The following is a 22,233-nucleotide window of genomic DNA, read 5'->3' as shown; positions in this document are numbered from 1 at the left end:
CTTCAAGAGGAGGCTTGACAGATATTTGGCTGGAGTGATACGACCTCGGCACCCATTCCTGCCTGGGGCAGGGGGTCGGACCTGATGATCTGTTTAAGTCCCTTCCAACCCTAAGCACTATGATACTACGAAGGCAACTGGTGCCCTGAGGCACTAACAGAGCCAGGAAGGCCATAGCACAGTGTCCCAGGAGCAAGGTAAAAATAGACTGGGTTCACTTGGGGCCCTGAAGCAGCATCCCCTTGTATAAGTAATATCAAGGCATGGCAGGTGAGATAGAAAGGAATGGTACCTTGAGAGCCTGAGTGGAGACAGGAGTCAAGTGGCCAGCATGTGGCATCCTGGCCACCCCTGGGCCCTGATCCTGTCACACAGCTCTTCAAGTATTTGAAGACTGCTCTCATGTCTCCTCTTAAGTGCCTTTTCTGCAAACCTAGCTTCTTCATATATGGTGTACATAATGTAGAATAGAGATTCTATTGTCCCTGTCATGGGGTTGGTATCATAGCAGGTCAAAGTGGGGTGTGAATCTGGGCCTGTTGTCACTCAGTGAGTTAACTGTTTTGTTTTTCTCTCCCCTACCCACCTTGCCTCATTCAGTAATGCCTCCTTTCCCCGCCCCGCCTCCTCCTGCCTTCCCTACCTTTTGTACTCTAATCACTGCTTTCTATTTAGAAACTCTGCTCCCTGCAACTCCTTTTTAGGATTTAATAAAATAAGCTACCACTTACAAAAGCTTATGCATCTCTGATTTAGTTGGTCTATAAAGTGCAAATCTATCTGTATGACTTCAGACCAACACAGCTAACTACCTCTCAAAATTCACACCAACTTGATCAACTTCAGGCCCCGGATACACAAACTCTGAATTCAGATTCATGTACTTTTAAAAAATACTTGGTGCAAAAGGTACCCAAGTATTTTATTTGAACCATAAAAACACTTAAAAGCAGCAATTCTAAAAGAGAGCTAATCTATTTATTCACATCTACTTTTGCAGTCCTTGTAGGTGCCAGTTTACCCATTACCTTAAATAGAGATCAACAGAAAGTACCCTAGTGGTTCTTTGTTGAGAGAACATATCCAATGCTAAGTAATTAATTTACCAATAGTAATTTTAAAGATTTTTTCTTTTAAACTTTTTTCTCTCTCTTCTAACCAAGCCCCACGGAAATTATAAATGAGATGTTCAGATATAGTGAATCTGTGAAATTAAGCATGGGACTCTGGGGCCTCTGAAAATGAAGTGCCAAGAAATAAAAGATTTTTTACTTATATGAAAATAAAACTACCAAGTGGTTCATTGTTTTGAGCCTTATTCACCCTGGTTACTAAATTTAAATCCAGTGGCTATAGGTTCTTTCCACAGCATTCACACTTCTTTTCTTTTTGATGCTGACTAAAATTTGAAACTTCCCCATTTCTTTTTCAAACAAAAACTAAGAACAGGCTTCCTTTGAATATTTTGTGATTACTATTCCTGCTTATGCCTATCATTAGTATTTGTTTTTCTGTGTTCTTTGAAGTTTCCAGCAATTTTACTCATCTTTTTTATATTAACTTTTATTCTTATGTTTACAATGAAAGGTAACTCCCAATACTTGAGAAAATGTTTCAGAGTATGATAACCATCTTGTTTACCCTACTATTCTCTCTGAGCTTCTGATATATACAGAAGCCTTTGAGATCAGATATGTTCACTGTATTTTTCAATGAGTACAATCACTGCAAAAGATTTCTTTTCTAACTAACGTTGTGCTCCTTTTTTCTGTTTTGAGATGGTCTTGTCAGCCTCCATATTGCTTCTGATGGTCCAGTTTTGCCACAGAGCACTCCACCCCACCACCACAAGTCTGTGGGAAGCCCCACGGGCCAAATGATTTAATAGATTTCATAGACATTAGGGCTGGAAGTGACCTTAGAAGATCATCGAGTCCAGCCCCCTGCTGCCCCAGAGGCATGAAGTCAGCAGGGATCATAGGATCCCAGCAAGATAAACATCGAAATTTCTCTTGAAGGTGTTCAAAGTAGGTGCTTGAACCACCTCTGGCAGCAGTCTATTCCAGACCTTGGGGGTTCAGACAGTAAAGAAGTTCTTCCTTATGTCCAGCCTGAAACAGTCATGGAGGAGTTTATGACCATTTGACCTTGTTATTCCGTGGGGTGCGCTGGTGAACAAACGTTCCCCCAGATGCTGGTGAGCACCCCTAATAAACTTATAGGTGGCCATCAGATCACCCCTGAGCCTGTGCTTTTCCAGGCTGAAGAGTCCCAAAGCTCTCAGCCTCTCATCATAAGGTCTGTTTTCCTGACTTCTGATCATACACGTGGCTCTCATCTGGACTCTCTCAAACTTTTCCACATCGTTTTTGAATTGTGGAGCCCAAAACTGGATGCAATACTCCAGCTGCAGCCTCACCAAGGCCAAGTACAATGGGAGAATGACATCCTGGGATTTGCTTGAGAAGCATCTATGGATGCAAGCCAGCGTTTTGCTCTTTGCTAGCTGCAGCACCACGTTGAAGGCTCATGTTCATCTTGTGGTCAATCCTGACCCCCAAGTCCTTTTTGTCTATAATGCTAGCCAGTGTAGCACTGCCAAGCCTTCCCTTGTCCACGTGATAGGTCACCTGGTTGTAAAAGGAAATAAGATTGGTCAATCAAGACCTACCCGCAACAAACCCATGCTGACTGTCCCTCAGGATGCTGCCATCGGACAGTTTGTTAAGAACGGCCTCTTTGATAATCCTTTCTAAGACCTTCCCCGGGATAGAGGTCAGGCTGATGAGCCTGTACTTTTCCGGATCCACTTTCTTCCCTTTCTTGAAGATAGGCACCACATTGGCCTTCTTCTAGTCTTTCGGCACTTCACCAGAGCACCTGGAGTTCTCAAAGATCCGTGCCAGGGGCTGAGCTTTGATGCTTGCCAGCTCCTTGAGTACCCTGGGGTGTAAACTGTCAGGGCCAGCTGACTTGAAGGTGTCCAGCCTCTCAAGGTGTTCCTTCACAAGGTCAGCATTGATGGAGGGTAAGAAATCACCCTCACACAGGTGCTCCCATCCTGTAACGGGCAGAGGCACCCCTTGGGACTGGTGAAAAACTGATGCAAAGTACCCATTTAGCAAATTGGCTTTTTCCTGGGCATCAGTTGTCAGTTGTCCCTTCTGGTTTAGCAGGGGTCCAATGTTGCCCTTGCTTTTCCCCCAGCTCCCCACATATCTAAAAAAGGACTTCTTATTGTCCTTGATACCTGTAACTAGTTTGAGTTCAGTCATAGCCTTGGCTTTTCTGGTTTGCTCCCTGCAGGTCCGGACCAGTGCAAAATATTCCTCCTTGGAGGTGGATCCAGTCCTCCATCCTTTGTAAGTCTTTCTTTTTAGATGATATGGCAACAGGGACTGGATGTGGCCACTAGACCAGGGATTGAGCACCCCTGCTCTAACAGAGTGTAGAGTCCCTCACCTGCCAAAGTGCACGCTGCACACACACACCCAAGTAGTAAATAAGAATCCTCCTAGTCACAATATGGGCAGCGGGTGGAGGCTCTCAATGCCTCAAATCCCTGTGTGTATCCACACAACAAAAAGGCACATTTTCTCCTTTCTATGAAACTTCTTTAAGTACACGCATACATACTTAGGCGGACAAGGTTCTTTGGGAAAATGTGGTATCTTATTAATTGGTCTAATAAAAGATATCACATTTACCTGAAGTACCCTGTCTCCCTATGTCCTTAGATACAGCTACAATACAGCTACAACCAACCCCCACATGCATACGTTACGTTCAAATTGTACACATTTCAGTAACTTAGTATTCTGTAGAGGTTCTCTCATGGAAATTTTGTCCTTTACAGCATGCTAGTACAAGTCCCAGGCACAATTTGAATCCCACTTAAGGCTTCAAAGTAAAATAAACTTCATGCTTGAAGAATTATGGATACATGAGCACACTCATCTCTTCTTTCTCTCTCCCCTCTCCACCCTCCCAAATAAGAATCTCTCTTCTCTGACTTTATCCTGTAGTGGACTTTTTCTTAAACTCTGGACTGCAGACCTTTATTGCCCAGACCTACAGATACACCAGGGAAGATGTGGAGTTAGGATTGGAAAATACTGAAATACAAAAAATAGCAGCAACTTCCTTGAGCATTACTGTACTCTTGGGACTAAAAATACATCATCTGAGGCCTACAGGTTCATATGGTACAACAGTAGTCTTCTGTTTTGTAGCAGACATTCATTTCCCAACCAGGACACTGATGACAGGGAGAACAAATTGTGTCAGCACATATCTAGGTAATGACATTTAATCAGCCCAGCTCCAGACGAAGCCATATTCCACACATTCTAGCCACTTCTTATAGAGGGCTAGCAGACTTAAAAAAAAAGAAAAGAATTTGTCTCAATATTACAAATTCTGCTAATAGAACAAAACCAAACAAATGCAGCCATGCTTAGCCATGTTACTGCTAGCTAGGAGTTTGGAGCAGTCACACCCTTCAGTCTAGAAACCTTCTCTGACTGTCCCCCACCTGCACAGCTGTGATTTGCCACTAAAGTCCTAGTGAGCAGGGGCAGAACTAGGAGCTGTAGCTGTGAGTTGCCACTAGAGGGGTGGTGAGCCAGGACAGGCTTCTTTCCCTGTTCTACAGAGAGAGATCCTGGAATATGGGAGGACTTCAACTTTGGCAGCACATCTGTGGGGAGTGGCCATACCTTAATGGAACAGGAGCTGGGTGTTGTGAATCGAAGAGAGTCATGCCCTGAAGTGTGTAGTTTTGAGCTACATAGAGAGTGCTTAAAACCACTTTAAGGAGCTAATGTGTAGACAATCCAGGGGTTATGAGCGCCAGGAGCTGATCAAAATTACCATGTAACAAGGCTCTTAGATTCTATACAGATGAATAGGATATTCTTATTCTTGTTGAGTTTATATCATATTGCTGTTCAGCTGAGTCATCCTGTGTAGTACTATTATCTTAGCAATATTTTTTTTTCTGGATAAGCATGTACAAAGACTATTATGAACTGCCTGTTTATGGGTAACAGGGGCAGAGAGGGAGTCCTAAAAATGAACAGAAAGGGGACTGGGATGTAGACTGTCACAGATAAGGCCAGAAGGAACCATAATTTCATCCTCTAACTAATACAGACACAGGGCTTCCCTGAATTAAATCCTGCTTGAAGTAAATCGTATATTTTAGGAAAAACAGACAATCTTGATTTAAACATTTGCAGTCGTAGAATTTACCCACTACAACTCTAGGGTAAGTTGTTCTAAATGGTTAATTGCCACCCTTCATGTCAAATGCATGCCTGTGATTTCAAGTGTAAATATGTCTGCCTTCAAACTTCCAGCCATCTTGTTTGACCTTTGTCTGCTAGGTGGAAAAAGCCCCTTCCTATCAAGGTTTTCTTCCCCATGTAAGTACAAGTTGCTCTTCAACCTTCTATTTAATAAACTAAATATACTGAACTCTGAAATCTTTCATTATAAAGTATATACACTAATTATTTAATCATTCTTGTGGCTCTTCTAAGACCCCCTGCCAATTTATCACCACCTTTCCTGAATTATAGACACTAGATCTAGAGAACGCATTCTAGTAACAGTCTTATCTGTGCCAAATGCAGAGATAATTTAGTCTTTCTTCTCTTACTTGATAAAAGCATCTGTTCATCAGTGAGTGACAGTGGATATTGCAGTTATTCTACTGACTAGTGGTGCATTTTCCCTTGTGGCTGCAGAGACCGATGTTAGACTTGCAGGTCCTGCCACAGTGGTCACAGGTGTACATAGCATTAGAGACTACTGTATTGACAGGCTGTTTCCTTCAGTCACGTTTCTGTTGTAATTCAAGTAACCATTTCTCATTATGATGGACTCCATGATTGAGAAGGGAATGTCACTTTGTCCTGTCTCCTGCTGAGGCCTTCCAAAGGTTTGAGTTGATTCCAAAATCCTTCATGTCCTGCTTGCACACATCTTTGAAGTACAATTTCTGGTGCCCTACACTTTTCTCCCCACCTGAATTTTGCCCATACAGGATGTCCTTCAGGATGTGCCCATCTTCCGTCCTGAGGAGATGGCCAAGCCAGCATAGGCATCGCTGTTTGAGTAGCATGGTGATAGTTGGAAGGTTGGCTTTTGTGATGACCACTGTGTTTGTGATTCTGTCTTGCCACATTGACTACAGCAATGTCAAGGATGTGCGGTAAACAGTGTAGGTGAAATCTGTTCAGCTTCTTTTCTTGAGATGCATATGTTGACCATGCCTTGCTGCTATACATAAGGACTGTGGTTTAATGTGCAGAGTTCGAGAAGATATTAGCCTTTTCCATTCACTTCCCCAATGACACAATAGCCCAGGCAGGTTGGCCAAGTGTCATGATTTGCGCCTACTCAAGCACTGAAGTCCTCTAGGAGGAAAAGCCTCTCATTTGATGGTAAGTGTTCAATGACTTGGTGCAAAGCATCATAGAAATTATCTTTATCATCTGAACTTGCTTGTCAAGTTGGTGCATCAGTGCTAATGATGTTAATAAAACTGTCAGCTGACTGTAGTCAGAATGAGATGATGTGATCTGATGTTCCAGTGGGGGTCTTGATGGTTTTGACCAAGCTACTGCAGACTGTGAATGTGACCGTGTATACATGTTTCTTCTGCACTCTGTCCTTCCCAGAAAACAGTGTAGTTGGCCTCATGAATGGAGCCTGAGTCAGCCAATATTGTCTCCTGCAAGGCTGCAATGTTGATGTTAAGTTTTTGCACTGATTGATCAAGAGCTGCAGTCTTCCAGACATTGTCCATTGTCTGTAAATTGTCATTCATGCCAGGACACATGGTCCTGACATTCTAGCTCCCCAGCCAAAAGATTTTAAAGTTTCTTTTCTTCTTGCCTAGTACTTGATTTGCTGTCTGTTTTTCAACTTCTGGTCTAGCCCCACATACCAAATGGGGCAGCCTGCACCTTACTGGCTGAGAGCTGACCAGCTTAAGGCAGGCAGTAGCTGATCAGTGGAACACAACTGATTTCTCCTACTGACAAAGGTGACACATGGTGTTCTACTTTATGCCAACTTGGGCGAGGGGGTAGAAAGCACCCTGTTCAAATTCACAGATGACACTAAGATGTGGGGTGAAGTGGGTACACTAGTAGAAAGGAACAGGCTGCAAGCGGATCTAGACAGGTTACAGGGGTGGGCGGATGAGAACAGGATGGGGTTCAACACTGACAAGTGCAGGGTAATGCACCTGGGGAGGAAGAACCAGCTGTACACCTACAGGTTGGGGGAACTCCCTTCTTGCCAGTGTTGAGACAGAAAAGGATCTTGGAGTCATCATTGATGTCACAATGAACATGGGCCGACAGTGTGGGAACGCAGGCAGGAAGGCCAACCATACCTTGTTGTGCATCCACAAATGCATCTCAAGCAGGTCCAAGGAGGTGATACTCCCCCTCTATGTGACACTGGTCAGGCCACAGCTATGAAACTATGAAACTGAGTTGAGCTTGTAACCTGTGACTGCCCCCTTCCATGTGATGCCCATGCAAGTAGCAAAGATGGAGTATCCTCTCCATTGAGTTCTGACTGAAGTTGATATGGAGATGCTCAAGTTGCCCATATATCAATGCCCCCCCTCTTGGCCTAGCTGATCGATACCAAAGGAAAGGCAAGATGCCAGTACATCTGGAGCCAGCTTGGCTGCTGGTACAAAGATCTTCAATCCATCTGCCTTTTGGGGCTCCATTTCTAGACTAGATGCTAACCAAGGCTGGAGAAATGAATCCACCCTGCCATGGCATTTGCTCCACAAGGGGTAAGGACTGGTACTCCCCTCTAGGTTGCTCCTCTGCCCAAAACTGTTGGTACCATAGATATTGCTAGGTTATTTCCTGCTGCCCAGTTTTTGGCATTGGCAGCTGAAAGTAGTACTATCTCCTGTCATAACAGTAGCAGACTTGACCTGGTCTGACCTGCTATCCTACTTGATAGTTCTTTGTATAAACATAGAAAGATCATGCTAGTCTTTATTGGTCCCCACATTGCAATTCAAGATATCCTTGTGGGTAATAAAAAGGTCTGGAAGTCAGGGGAACCAATTGCCCTATTTTCTTTCTACCTCTACCACCTGCTTGATGTTGACTTAGCTGCAACCTCTTTGATCCTCACTTTCTTTTTTGTAAAATAAGCATAATAAAAAATATATTCCTCAGAGTTGTGGAGAAGTTTAATTAATTAATGTGTGTAAAGAGCTTTGAGATTCAAACACAGAAGGAACCATGTAAATGCAAAGTTTTATTATTAAAATGTTAATGCGGTATACTGACACCCCTAACCTAGGTCTATTCAACATAATGTGAGTGTTGGTACTACTTGTGTTCCACTGTGGAAGAGACACCATTGCCCACAAGTTTCCGGGCTCAGTATTTGTGTCTATAAGTTTCTTAAGGTGAAGAATGCCACATGTAGCACATGCAATATAACAAAGATTCAATCACTGTTGTATTAGCAAGATGTCTCTGACCATTCCCTTTAATAGCTTAGACATTGCTGTGCAGAATTTGTATTTTTCTGGGTTGTTTTCCAGCACAGTTGTCATTTTGTGTCTAGAATGCATTTAGCTTCTCTTAATTGATATCACAGCAAGCTCCTCCCTTTGAAATTCTCTTCCCATAAAATTAAAGTCCACATTTATGAAAGATACTAATGGCCAATTCCAGATTCATTTTAATCACTATTTTCGCTACCCCAGTTTGAACCAATTTATCCAACCTCAGAAAATTACTCATTAAACAAGATGAAATTTCAAACAGAAAAGATCTTGTAATGACAGCTGAAGTGATTAATGTGGCTTCTTTCCTGCTTGTTTACCCGAGAAAATAATCACATTTTTGGAAACTATATTAAAAAAATACTATGCATGAGATGTTTTGGTGAGATTTCTACTTTGGCCTGTAGTAAATAACCAGATTTATTGCTAAGTTCTTTGAGATCTTTTTTCTTTCTTGTGTCATCAAATGGAGCTGGCAGCTGCCAGGTGCCTGATGAGGACAGACATTTTGAATCTGGGGCTGCTCATATAAACAGGGCAATTTTGCTGCTGGTGGCCAGGCAACAACATTGCCTGGCTGAAAGTATCATCTAGAGGTAAGGGAGGAGCTGTAGGGGATGGTCAGGAGGCTCCTGGTCCTGGGCATGACCTAAAACTGCACCCTGCTGGGAGTGGGTGGCCTGGTGGGGCTCTCAGTGGCATGGGAGTCCCCAGGAAATGCCAAGCCAGTTACCACCCCGATGAAATGTGGGTTGGAGCACCTTAACCCCTAGCCCCCACAACTGGGTGGGTTACCCCTTTGTAGGGTCTGCAGGGTGGACCTCCAGAGAAAAAGTGAGGCCATAGACTCACACCTGTTTGACTTCCCCTGACTGGTCAATGCTGGGGCTAGGAAGAGTCAAAGGGCCATGGGCCCACCATGAGGAACAACCAAGAGCTGCACACCTGGGGTTCTGACTGGCCTAGAGGTGGGCCAGGGCTTGTGAGCCAAAGGTCCTGGGGGGACCACACCGGAAGGGGAAGCAGTTCAGGGAGCTATGCTGCCCAGGATGAAGGTAGATTAGGCCGCCAGAATGGAGGGATCATAGAGGGTTTCAACACTAGGATTATGGGGCCCAGCGTGGGGCCGATGATTATGAGAACATCTGGATGCCATCTGCGAGGCTTGGGCTATGGTGTAGGGGAGGAAAGAAGCCGCAGATAGCGCCCCCTGGCATCGGGGCTAGAAATGGGCAGTCTCCTGCTTGATTAACATCTATTAAATAATTAACAACAAGGCATGGTGGGCAAGAAAGTGGGCGGTTAGCCCAGAAACAGGTGGGCGGGCCACAGTCAGATCAGCTCAGAGGAGGCCCCCTGTTACAATACAAAAGCAAAGTGTACATGTTTATATGCCTACAGACACAATCTTAAATCTCCTAAAGGAATCAAGAATTAGAAATAGCCTCACAAACAGGGATAAGGAATAAGCAAATAAACTTTTAGTAACAGAACCATTGGAAAAGCTTTAGTGGTTTGAAGTACTCCGTTTTGTATTTTATATTTTGAGTTGTCTGCCAAGAAACAGCAGGCCTTCATGACTCTCAGAAAGCTACATGTCAAAAAGTATCTTCAACATGCTTCAAAAATATTTTTGCTATGAAACTGACTTAGCTATGAAATAGGCTACTTAATTGACAAAGCCTGTAGTTTTCATAAAACCAGCCCATAGTCACAACGTAGTACCTGATAAACTTTAAAATAACTATTTGTATAGTTAATGGAATATAACAATCCATGCGATGATACTTTTCTCTTCTGTTACTTAGACCGATGGTCCAAACCAAACCAAACCAAACCTGGTTGCCCAAAAACATAAAAGCTTTGTGCAATTAAACTCTATATATTTATCTACACATAAGAGAAAACAACACAAAGTATGAGACTTCAAATTATTTTTCTACCATGATTGATGAAAAACTAATAAAATTATGTCTTAAAAACATGGAAATAATATTAGAATTGAACATAAGTTTTCCTAAACTTTGCAGAAGTAGCTCTATACTGATCTGTCATATAAAGTAAAGCTAAATAAATGGAATATATGCTTTCCACGATTTATATAAAACTTAAATAATTTAGACTGAAGAACAATGTTTCTTGATAGCAAGCTTTTATGCTTGGTACCACTGGGAGTAGTGGTAATGGTGGTATTATGCATTTTCCCCTTACTGTGTTTACATTAAGATTGTTTAAGTTGTGTGTGGAAAGCGATTATATAAAACTACCTATGTCCCCTGAAATGGGAAGAAGGCGCACACTGTGAAAGTCGCACACTGCTCTTTACCAAGCCTTATAACTCAGAGTCATGCTACAGTAACTAGTGTCAGCACAAAGCCATTTTCAGCACTGTTTATTGCATTTTGCAGCTTCCCCATGCTAAAGGTGAATAACTTGGTACAAAACTTACATGGGCTTTCAACCAGCTCAAACCAGGCTCAAACTTTGGAACATATGGGACTAATTTTGAAGCCACAGTCAACCTCTAAATCAAGAGAGAATGAATCATTTTAAATGATGCCTTTAACCAGCACAATGGAAGATGCCATCAAATTACCCATGTTCTATTGCCGAGGTAGGATTTAGACTCGTAGTGGGCCAATAAAACAGAGGTAACTTTTCTATAGGTTAAATAGGCTCTCTCTGGCTAAGCATTTGGTCTGTGTTAAAATCACTGACTTTCCTCATACACTTCCAAAACAATCCACTGAATCATCAGAAATAAGATCCCACACATAAGTGTGTGACTTCATAGCTCAGTAGGGCTAGGGACAGAAGTTACATCTAAGCCAGTTTAAGTGATCAGAAACTGGTTTAAACCTGTAACAGAACATAAGTTCAGTGCACATAAACCAGTTTCAAGGATAAAACTGGTTTAAGATAAACCTGGTGGAATGTAGTATCAGACTTAACTGATTTGGGTCAAATCAGTTTAGCCAACTTCTGTCCCAAATCCTTTCCTGGTCAAGTTAAATAAGAGCTTCCCAGCATCCTGGCATGCTTTTCAGCCCTGGGCTGTGCTCTCTGCTCCAAGGGAGCAGGACTGGCCCTGCCCCAAGCTGCCAGCAGGGACTTTTCTATCCCCAGCAGCCAGGAACTAGGCAAATTCCCCTCCCTCACTCCTTCTTCTATGGGTGAATCAACCCAGCTCCCAGCTGAGGCAGGGATGTAAAGCCCCCACTGTTGGCTTCCCCCCTCCACTGAGCATGGGATGGGCATTTCCCCCCCTTACTTCCTCCTCAGTTGCCCTACAGGACCTGCTGGGCTGCAGGCTGCCCTCACTGGGGAGGCCCACACTGCAGGGCAGTCTGGGGTGTGGGAGCTGCAGCCCAGGATGTGAGCCCCCTTCCTCCTCCAGTGTCAGCCCTGCTACTGCCTGGTGGGCAGAGAGGGCCAGGAGCCACAGAGGCTGTGCCAGGCAGGGCTGATGGGCAGCAGGCATGGCTCCAGCTGTGCAGGTGGGGAGGACACACCCAACCCTCAGAGAGCTCAGGGTGGGCCCAGATCCTCAGCAGGGCAGGGATGAGGCACCATGCCGCAGCTCTGCCCAGGAGGCACTGGGCAGCCCTGATGCTCTGACCCCACAAGGTGGTTCCAGCGAAGCAGCAGCTCCAGAGGCCATGCTCACTCCGCTGCTTCTCCTGGGACACTGCAGGGGTCTGCAGTGGGAGTGAAAGGGGTAGGGGGAAAAGGCTGCTGTTTTTCCTCTCCACTCCCTTCTCAGCCGGCCTGCCCATGGATACAACATATCACGGGGTGATCTGCCTAGCTCCCAGCTGCAGAGAAGCCTGCAGTCTGCACCTGAGCCAGGAGCAAGGGTGATCTCCTGGCTACGCCTCCTCCCTGGCTGGCAGACCAGCTGAAAAGGGACTGGGGAAGTAGGGAAATGGCTCCCAATAAGGGCTTCTTGCCCCCTGTGTTAGGCACAGCTGGGCTGGGGTCCAAAGCCAAGTGGAGGGGGGCTTTTTCCCCCCCACACACACACTCCCTCCTCAGCTACCCCACTGGCTGAGCAGGGAGCGTGGCCAGATGATTGGCCCAGCTCAAGCAGGGGAGTAAAGCCCCTGCCACAGGCTTCCAGGCAGCCAGGCTGATCACCTGGCTACATCCCCTGCTCAGCCAGCAGGTGACCTGAGGAGGGAGTGGCGGGGAAAAACAGCCCCTGCCTGGGTGTGCACACCAGCCACGCTGTGCCTGGCACAGGGGGTAGGAAGCCTTCAGCGGGGGGCATTTTCCCTCCTCAGCCAGGGGTGTGGTGCTGCAGGTGGGAGCAGAGCAAGGAGGTAGGGGGGCAAGCCCTGCCACAAACTATGTGGGGTGAGTGGCAGCACCGGGGCTCAGAGAGGTGTCTATAGCACCCCAAGCCCCACTTCGTGTGCCGCTGCCACTCACCCCATGCAGTTCACTCTGCCTGCCCTCTTCCTGCCCATAGCACAGCTTTTCCCCAGTGGGAAAAGACTTGAGCTACCTTGGAAACCAAAACAGGGGGTGCTGCTCCTGTCACGGCCCAGGCCCCCTCACCTCTCTAGCAGCAGGGGCAAGGGCAGAGCCAGAGGCCAGCCAGTAAAGACTGCTTAGGTGAGGGGGCAGGGAGGGGGGTTATTTCCCACCTCCCTCCAGTGTCTGGTGGAGGGGGCAGAGAAGGAGCTTATTCTTCCATTTGCCCCACACAGGGATCAAGTGGCAGAGCAGTGATTGGGCTGGCAGACCCCGGCTGCAGCCCCTCTCCTCCCCCCGCCCCCCCCAGAGCAAAGGTAGGAATAAATCCCCTTCCTTCCCCATCTACCTCAGGAGATGATACTGGCTGGTGTCTGGCCCCTGTCATTGCTGCAATGAGGGAGGAGTGCCAGGCAAACCCTGGCTTTGTTCTGTGCCAGTGAGACAGGGAGAGGGGAATTAAACCCCATCCCTGGCCAGTTTACTTGAGGCTACTGTCACGGTTGCCCACATGCGCCCCCAGCACGGCTTTCCTGCAGCTGAGAGCATGTCCTCTAGCACCCACACTTCTGGCCTGAGCCACTGCAGGCATGTGCCTGCATTTCTGGAGTTAATGCTGAATGTCTATGCACTTTCAAATTGGTTCAATCTATGCAGGTTAGCCTAACCTGCAAAGATTGAATCAATTCAGGGTTCAGCTTTTTTAATGTCTGTCCCTAGCCTAGAAGTCTGTCTCTCTCCAGTGAATGCCTACCCCAGAACTTCCTGCTCAGCATTTGACATTTTGCTAGTAAGACTTATGAAATAAATGTGTGGTGTCAGAAATAAATGTGTGTGTACTCAATGGAGCTATTCAGGGTCCAATCTCTTCCATCTCTTCTAAATCCAGGGCTTTAAAGGACATTTAAAATCTATATAAGTACAGTTTCATAGTAGTGTCATACAGTGTAATAGGCTAGGTAATTGCTATCAAGGTTTGCTTGGCTGCAAAATGAGGAATCCATTTTGCCTCCCCAAATTACCTCTGTCCCCATCCCAAAAAGGGGCAGTGTTCAGGGAGATACCTTACCTCCAGCTACTAAACCCCTCAACAATTTCCTGGCTACAAAAAAAAACCCTGTACCTTTTTGGGTACTACAGTTCCATGATCCCTTAACATCTGTTAGCCCACCACTTTTCACAATGCAATTATTTGTGTTTTCAATGCTAAAATCTGCATAATATTAAGCATAAGGGTAATATAAAAAACAATGTAATCTCACAATAAATAGCACAGGATACTATTCTGACTGAACTGTAGGACAGGGGAATTCCCCATGATACCATGTAGCAAAATTAAGGTATTAAATCAAAGCAAAAGGATTTGCTGCTAAACAAGAGCCAGGTTCACAATCTGAGAGAGAGAATCTTTATCCTTCAGGAGGAGAGAGAGTCATACTGCAGTTTCAAGCACAGAACTCAGAAGAAAGAATATCCCTACCCTGACAATCAATTATTTTACATGTTAAAACAAGTCAAAATTTCTGCCCAAGGTTCCCCTTTTGTAAACCGGTGCTAATATTACCTATCTCTACAGGATGTTAGGAACATTAGTTTATTCATATTTGTATAATGCTTTAGAGATTATTATTACTTGTAACACAATAGCATCCAGAGACCAACTAAAGCTGAGGCCCCATTGTACAAGGCATGAGGCCCCATTGTACAAGGCACTGTACAAACACAAAGTCACAGTCCCTGCTAGGTTCAATGCAAGGGTAAATCCTTAAGCTAGTTAAAGCATCACAGCTTCACTGAAGTTAAGTAAGGTACAATTTACCCGAGCTGAGGACCTGACCCATTATAAGGAAGGTGATGCTTCATAAATATCATGTTAATTTCATGATTTTTAAGTATTAAGAATACTTATTTTACAATAAAACACAGTTCTCCCTGTCCTCAGTGGCAGTCTGTCAATGGACTTTGGCTTAGACTCATACTGTCCCCATGTACAATTCACCCTGCTGCCATTCAAGTCAATGAGAATTTTGGCACCAACTTCAGTAGAGGCAGGAGCAGACTCAGAATTATCAAACACAAGCTTATGAGGTCTTATAAAAAGCAAAGCTGGTTCCCAGTTAGGAAAAGTTATTTATTCTGGGATCATAATATAAACACAGAAAAAGGCAAAACAGAAAGAGAAAAAATATCTAAAATAAACATTTTTTGACATGCATGACAAGAAACCCACTGTGCAAAACAAATAACATGATACCACCACCACCACCAATATGAGTCACTGCCCCATGGAAATCCAAAGGAGTGACAGGAAAACAAAACTACCAAATATAGTAAGCAGAAAAGTATCAAAGCATCGCCTCCTAATAAAAACTCCCCTGTATTCAAAAACCCCAGCACCAAACATGAAACAGATTAGGAAAAGAAAACCCACAAAACGTTACAGAATCAGACTCATGCAGCAAAATAACCTATTCAAGAGAATCCAGACAAAAATTGATAAGGAATGTACACAGGAGCCTAAAGCCTTAAAGGTTTGCCTTTTGCTCACTAGTAAGTATTTATTATTTTAAATGTTCATGTCACAGGAGAACTGATGCATTTTGCTAATTATAGCATGTGCTTAATACTTTGGTTAATAGGGGAGAAAGTTGATTTCGGACTTATTACAATCTCCTCTTTCCACGTTTCAAAATATTGAGGCTGGGTCAATTCCATTGTGATCCTTTTTGCCCACTCCAGCTCAGCTAGCACAGTAGCTCTTTACAGAAAAAGGGAATGGTTTCCTGGGAATCTCTGCACAGGAACATTATCTAAACAACCTTTTAGCAAAGTATGTCAACAAAGAAAATTCAAAGAAATTCTGTTAAGGAGATATTTGACTTCCTTTAATTTTCTCAGTTTTAAATTCTTGACCTCAATAATTTATGGCAATGAGTGCTACAACTCAGTTATGGATGTTATCCTATCTATCATAGCTATGGATGTTATTAATTATATAAGAGTGTATACAAGTGTTTGGAGAGGTTAGAAGGAGGTTAGATTGTGTTAAAAATGGCCACCCAATCGAACTTAGTTTGCCCAGGTGCCAACCTTACACTTAAATCCCTAGATAGGTCCATTTAACTGTGAACTGTACAGAAGTTTCAGGAAGGTTAGATTTGTCTAAAAAATGCCTGACCTGATCTAAGTTAACCCTACTGCTGAGGTAGTCTAACTTAGATTGGGTTAGCCATTTTTAGAATGATTTAACTTTCCAAAACTTCTGTACAGTTTCCAGCACAGTCCCAAGGCTGGGAAAGTCCAACCACTGGCCCCAGCACTGGGGCTGTACTTTTCCTACCCAGTCTGTGGCACTGAGCTATTTTTGACCCCCAGACCTCTTGCCCCACCCTCAGACTGACAACCCCCACCCACAATGGATCAGCTACCACCACCCCCAACCTACCAAATCCTCTATCCCACAAGCTACACCCAGTGCAGGTTTTATCAGTGTTTGCTGATGCTGAGAGATGAGGAAGTAAGTCCTGGTGCAGGAAGGTGGGGAGGGATAGTGGGGAGAGGTCTGTGGGAGCGGGGTGAGGGTGAGTCAAGGGGCTGAAAATAAGCCTCTGATCCCAGGGAATGGGGGAGAGAGCTCCCCATTCCCCAAAGGACCTGGACAGACCCCACAAACTCCCCTGATCCTGCCAAATCCTCCTGGACCCCAACAATCCCCTGCAGACCCAACTTGCATCCTAGCCCCCCAATACCTATCATGAATGCTACCTGCCTTCCTGATCCTCCAAATCTCCCCTGCAGATCCCACTTGCCCCTGGTCCTCCCACCCCTCTACAAGTCTCTTATCCCAATTTACCTTAGATTGGGTGCCCATATTTAACTTGATCTAACCTCCCGCTAGCCTTCCCAAATCTCTGTACCCAGCTTAAATGTGCAATACTTTCTGAATAATGAAAAAATGTAGTCTCTGGCATTATCAATGGGTTAACACTTTCTAATTATGCATTGCATAAAGTATTTCCTTTAATTGTTTTTCAGTTTGTTTTTCAGTTATCATGGAATGTGCCTTAGTTCTTGTATTAAAAGATAAGTAGGAACAGATGAACTATTAATTATTCTGCATCACCCCTTCTTTGGTTTATGAAGTCCCACGCTTCTTTTTTTACTCTTTCTATAGAATTTTCTATAGAATTTTTCTATGCTTCCAATCATTTTAATGAATTGCCTCTCTAGGCTTCCATTTGTTGTTGTATTCTTTTCTTCATATAGGGTGACCATAACTGGCTATCATACAATCCCTCTGAGACTAAACTGAATTTTAGTGAACCCACCTCAGAGAACTTTGCTTTAGTTACATTTTCTGACTGGTGGTGAATCTAAACTGAACTGAATATTATGAAAACTTTTTGATTTAAAAAGGCCCAGAAATTAAAAACACAATTTATTTTTACAACCTGTTCTTTTTTTAAAGGGAGTCCCAGGCTCAAAAGACAGATAAAAGGTATAAATAAAGGGGTTTGTAGTTTCAGGACTTTTGGGGATTTGTGTAAAGAAATAAGGTAGCAGAATATAATAGGGCAATGCAGAATTCCTGAAAAAAGTTTCTTTTTATGAAGTCTATTGGTTGCATATGTGAGCTCATGGCATTCTTGAAGAATCAGGAAAAGTGTACTTTTTAGCCAGCAGGATGCATTTCTAGCTCTGTGTTTTCTATAAACAAAGGGGAAGTAAATTGCTGTAATCTGTTGTTACTTTTATTTACTTCACTCTGCATATTGTTTTTCCAAATATATACACTGCCCACCACAGAGGAACAGCCAGTTGGCAGGGTTATTTTGAAACAAATCCACAAACTGCCTTGCAATCATTTCAACTGAATTATAATTATTTTCTTTGGCAACTTCTGAAATGTGACTGGGTGTATCAATGTTATGGAGTCCCCAGGAAAGCAGCTGCCATTTCCTGGTCACAGTGGTACTTTTGGAAGACACCCTATCAAGTCAAGCCTCTATCCCAGAGTAACTGGGTCATTTCAAGTGCAGTGAAAGTGGGTTGTGACTATGGCTGACTGAAGTGGCAGAACTCCATTTTGTGAAGCATTTCAAAAATTGATTGTGTTCCACATGAAAATAAAAACAAGCCTTGGGAATTTTCTTCTCAAAAAAGGAAAGAGATGCACAGCCCCCAAATGGACAATGGCCCACTGATTTGGGCATTTGTTACAGATGTTCCATCCAGGAAGAGCACACACCAACTGCTGAAACTTCCTTAGCCTGACGAAGGGTTTTTGAACCCGAAAGCTTGCTTAATAATTGTTTTCCAACTATTTAAGTTGGTCTAATAAAAGATATCAGATTCACCCAAAGAACCTTGTCTGCCAGATGTGGAGAGAGACACATTCAAGTTTCACCTCTAAATCAGGCAGAGCATGAATTTGAGCTAGGATCTCTCATATTGCAGATGATGTCCTGACAATGCCGCATCAGTCCACCTTGCAAGGATAACAGTGAAACCTCCATGACTGTCACTAAGATCATTTCTTCAGCTTTTAAAGGCATCCAAACTTCTACAAGAAGTAAGCTGAAGGAGTTAGTATCAACTCATAGGCTTACATCTTTCTGCAGAGGAAAGGCAAACTGTGTGAGAACCAGCAATCTGAAGGTTCCAATAAAGTGAAATGGTATACATATTTGAAAAAAATTCAGTGGAAAAAAATTGTTTTTCTAAAAAAAAGAAAAATTACAAAGATAAAAACAGTATTATCCCATATGATTTGCTCAAACTTTGAACGAAAACTCCTGCAGTGCTTCCAAAAATTTCTCCAGAATATAGGAAAGTATTAGATAAAGTATATTGAAACTTCTTACAGATATGTAAGAGACCTGGCAGTGAGCAAGCAAGATCTTATCCAAATTTGTAATGTTAATAAAGTCACTAAGAGGTCTACTAAAAAAGTCCATAGCAGCCAAAAGAACAATGAAACAGCTAAGAATAAAAATACTCAATGAAGCAAACTGAACTCTATAGAACTGTTCTCTCTCTTTCTCCTTTACTTTCCTTGAGTGCACAAGCCCACCTTTATTAAATAATTCAGATAATATATTTTAGCTTTAGTTAATATACCAAAGAGAAAATGAAGCTATCACAGAAAATGCTTGACATCCGTGTGTCCAATCACACCATCGGTAAAAAGACAAACCAAACTGACTCTAAGCCCTGCTGATTTTAAGATACATATATATGCACTGGGAAGTTATGTAGGCAGACACGATGATTAATTCTTGGTGTAATTTCACCAATATCATTGGTATTATGCAAAAGATTAATGTATTATTCATTATTCTATCTCTATATTCATTTGAGGTGATTTGTGGTTCAGGGAACACAGATGTTTTTAGCTCTTTTTTCTGAAAAAAAGAAGGAAATCTGGTCCAAAATGAGAAAATGGAGGATTTCAAAGTCCTTAAAAGAGTATCAAGAGCATACTGTTCTTTGCCCCTCAACACAGCTGTAAAGCCCTGCTTCATCAATCTTTGACAAAATACTGTAGTCCATTCTGCCATGATCATACCCAAAGCATAACCTTGAGCATATTAAGTACTAAAACACTAATCATTTTAATATAAATACTGTTAGGCCTGTGCAAAGCAGCAAGTATTCGGTTTGGATTTGGATTCGGCTGATTCAGAGGGACAGTAATTCATTTGGCGAGTTGAATCACTGTCCTGATTCGATTCAGCTGCTTTGGATTTGGAGCTTTGGCCATACACTATAATGGGGAATCACTAAAATACCTATAACTTTGACATTGTTTTGCCGATTCAGATGAAAACAGCAGGGATGGCAGCCCCCTCTGAGGGCATGAAACCTGTCAAGCTTCAAGGAGATAGGAGTAGGGGTTTCTGTGAAAGTGCACCTCAACATTCTGAAAGCAAATAAAAAAAGCAATTAGGTGAGGAGTGAGGAGGGTAGCACTCATTCAGTCTACACCTGGACCTTGGGGAACCCCAGCAGTGGGAGGTTCACTTTCAGGAACACCAGCTGCTACACCAAACCAGGATCCAAGGAGGTGCAGTGGGGCGTCACAACATCCCCAGCAATGCTGAACACCCTCTCGCTTGGAACGCTGATCGGTGGACAGGACAGGTGTTCCTGGGCAACCGTGGCCAGATCCTGCCACACCTGGCTGCGAGTTGCCCAATAGGCCAAGGGGTCACAGTGTAGCAGCTCCATGTCCTCAGCAAGATAGGTAGCCACCGAGGCCTCAATGCTACCTGCCTGCCCTTGGCCCACATTGGCAGCGGCTGTGGTGGAGGAAATTGGCTCATGGTTGCAGTGCTGGCACAGAGAAGTGGAGCCTCTTCCACATCCCCCCGCCTCTGCCCTTCTGCTTCCCTGACTGTTCACCAGCACCTCCATCCAGTGATCAAGGGTTTTGCTGCTGCAGATCCTCCCCTTCACCCTTGAGTCACATGTGGCCACCAGCACATAGACCATACTGGACCACAACAAATACAGCCATTTTTTGATGTCCTTCTTCAGCTGCTTCACCAGAGCCTGCACCTCTGGTGAAAGTGACTTGCCCCAACCAGGAACATCGATCCCCTGGAACTTCTCCATTTCATTCTCAAGCTCCTTCACTATGGGGGTCACCTAGCTAAGGAGGGCATCACCAGCACAGAGGCTCTTGGTGGCCTCAAGGAAGAGCTTGAGGACCACCAAGATCTAGGAGATGATATGCCACTCAGCTCTGTTAAGGGAGCCGCTGATCCCAATCTCCCCAAACAAAGCCATCTCATGGATGTCCTTCTGTTGCTCCACCAGCCTTTCAAGCATCAGGTATGTGGAGTTCCACTGAGTCTCCACATCCTGCATGATTTTGTGCTGCAGGATGCTCAGCTCTGCCTGTTTGTCCCTCAGCATCTTGCCCACTTGATGCTGTGGTGGAAGTAGTTCACCACCTTCCTACATTTTGAAATGAGCTGGCTGGTAGTGATGACACTGTAACCGGGAGCCCTGTCCCCCTCCAAGGCATCCCTGACTACAATGTGGAACTTATGTGTCACGCAGCGGATACCAAGAATTTGGCATCACTCACTGCCTTAACCATAGTGACCCCATTGTCGGTGACCATGAACCCACGGGTGAGCTCACCCTGCCCAGCAACCCACCTCTGCACCATGCAGTTCCTGGCCACTATGATCTCCCTTCCCATATGGGACCCATTCATCACCTTGGCTTGAAGGTGAGCCCACTGACAGTCTGGCTGATCACACTAGTGCCCAGTGAAGGAGAGGTAGGCATGATATGCACCCCAGATGCTCCAGATGTGCAAGGTGAAGTGCAAGGTTATCTGCTGACCTGCCTTCCACAGCTCTTTCCTCAAGTACTGCCTGCATGACTCATACAGGGAGGACACCACTGTCCTGCTAAACGTGGTGCGTGTGGGCATTTGGTAAGATGGGGCCATGAGCGCTATGAGCTGCCAGAACCCTGGATGCTCAAAAAAGAAGGGCTGACCATCCAGAGCAAGCATCTCCCAAGTGGTCTGGGTGACCTCACTCACCTTCCATACATGCCCCACCCCCCTTTGTCTCCACCTTTCTACCACTGGCCCAGGGTGGCCTGCCTCTGCTTCTTGGTGATGGGGGCTTTGGAGTGAGAGGGAGACTTCTTTTTGGGCACGCTCCCAGTGGTGCCAGGCTGCGGAGACACAAGGGCAAGGGGGTGCTGCCTCCTGAGATGCAGCAGCATTGCCATGGTGGTGAAGTGTTTCACCTCCTTGCCCCGAATGATCTGCCTTTGGCAGTGCTGGCAGGTGGTATACCTGGGATCATCTGCCACCTCAAAATGATCCCACACTACACTACCCACCCACTTCTGGGTTGAGGGTGGGAATCCTGCCTTATCCCCCTCCTCACCAGGCAAAGGCACAACTACGGGAGGAGCTGAGCCACCTCCCCCCACTTTGATGGGTGTGGAGCACAAACTCAGATTCCCCCTCCTTCCCCAGAATTTCCTTCACTATCAGCTCCTCTGCTTCCAGATCCAGCTCCTCCTTTGGTATTGGAAGGCTCATGCTGGGAGCTGAAATTGGGGTGAAGAATATCATGCTGCTGCTGGTTAGTGGTGTTAGTGCAGGTGCAGGCACTGATACCACCTAGCTCCAACTAGCAGAAGACTCATTGTTGCCAGGAAAG

This window comes from Alligator sinensis, unplaced genomic scaffold, assembly GCF_000455745.1.
Source record: "Alligator sinensis unplaced genomic scaffold, ASM45574v1 scaffold544_1, whole genome shotgun sequence".
Lineage (NCBI taxonomy): Eukaryota > Metazoa > Chordata > Crocodylia > Alligatoridae > Alligator > Alligator sinensis.
The sequence above is the reverse complement of the archived record's forward strand: the minus strand, read 5'-3'. Positions refer to the sequence as shown.